The following is a 1,407-nucleotide window of genomic DNA, read 5'->3' as shown; positions in this document are numbered from 1 at the left end:
GTGTAATCATTATTTAGTAATGATTTTAAATTCAATTAAAAAATAATTAAAAATCTCTCTACTATAATATGTATGTGTAAATACCAATTATAAAATAATTAATATTTATTTTCCAGACAATGCACATAGAAATTGTGACAAAAGTAAAAAATCGTTACAAACGAAATGCTGCACTGGACTGTCGGGAAAGCGATAATGAAGTGCGCTGTTGTCGCTATCCGCTGAAAGTTAACTTTACAAATTTCGGCTGGAATTTTATTGTTGCTCCTCAACATTTTGAAGCATACTTCTGTAATGGAGAGTGCAATGTTGGATATTTGGAAAAGTATACACACACTCACATAACATCGCTTACGACATCGGCCAAACCGTGCTGTTCACCACAAAAGTTGAGTCCACTAGCGCTTTTGTATTTTGATAATAATAATAATCTGATGTATAGCACCATACCTAACATGTCCGTTGAAAAGTGCAGTTGTTCCTGATGGATTTTAAGTTCGCACATAAGATTGCAGTTAACAGTCAAATTATAATAAGTACGATTCTGTATGCGGACTCTTATTACAAACATATATACATAGAACCATAAGATGTAACTACCATAGTTTAAGTATTAGTAAATGCTTTTATATTCTTATTTTTGGCATTGCAATAAACATATATTTTTTCTGTTCAAAATATTTTATTATTGCTATTATCTATCATTAGGCTATTATCATGACGACAGTTATTACGGGATACCTTGGATGTCCTGCAGCGAATTTAAAAATTGTATTTTTTTCGGTTTATCCTTATAACTTTAATATAAGGCAGTAATGCCAGGTGATATTTTTCAAAAAATTCGTTTTTTCCCTACAGAAACTTTTTATTTTCCCCACACTACTTTTCCCATTTTTTCAGACTTATTTAACTCTTTCCCGTTACGGGACACCGGTGTAACAAGACTTTTTATAATTTTTTCTCGATATAGAGCGTAATTTTAAGTTCACAGCTACAGTAAACGGTTATTTCTATAGAAAATACATTATTTTTTTATAATTTGATGTCACTACATGCTAAAAAGGATAATATCCTGCGATATACTTCGAAAATACTTTATACATTTTTTTTATCAAAAATTATAAATATATGTCAAAATAAAGTGTGTGGTAAAGTCATATAGAAGAATTAAATAAAATGCTAAAAATAAGATAAATTTAGTTTGTTTTAAATTTTATTTTCAAAATACACCTAGGTCACTATCTATTTTTTCATGCTAAGTTAAATAAGCAACAACAACACTGTGAATTTAAAAAAAGTTGTACATGTGTGTGTAGATGTATTTTGATTTGTATGACCTGGTTCACACTAGGAAACATTTTTGGGGAAACTTTTGATTTTCGTGTGTGTGAGAAAGAAATATGAACC

The sequence above is a fragment of the Lucilia cuprina genome, chromosome X (assembly GCF_022045245.1).
Source record: "Lucilia cuprina isolate Lc7/37 chromosome X, ASM2204524v1, whole genome shotgun sequence".
Classification (NCBI taxonomy): domain Eukaryota; kingdom Metazoa; phylum Arthropoda; class Insecta; order Diptera; family Calliphoridae; genus Lucilia; species Lucilia cuprina.
The sequence above is the reverse complement of the archived record's forward strand: the minus strand, read 5'-3'. Positions refer to the sequence as shown.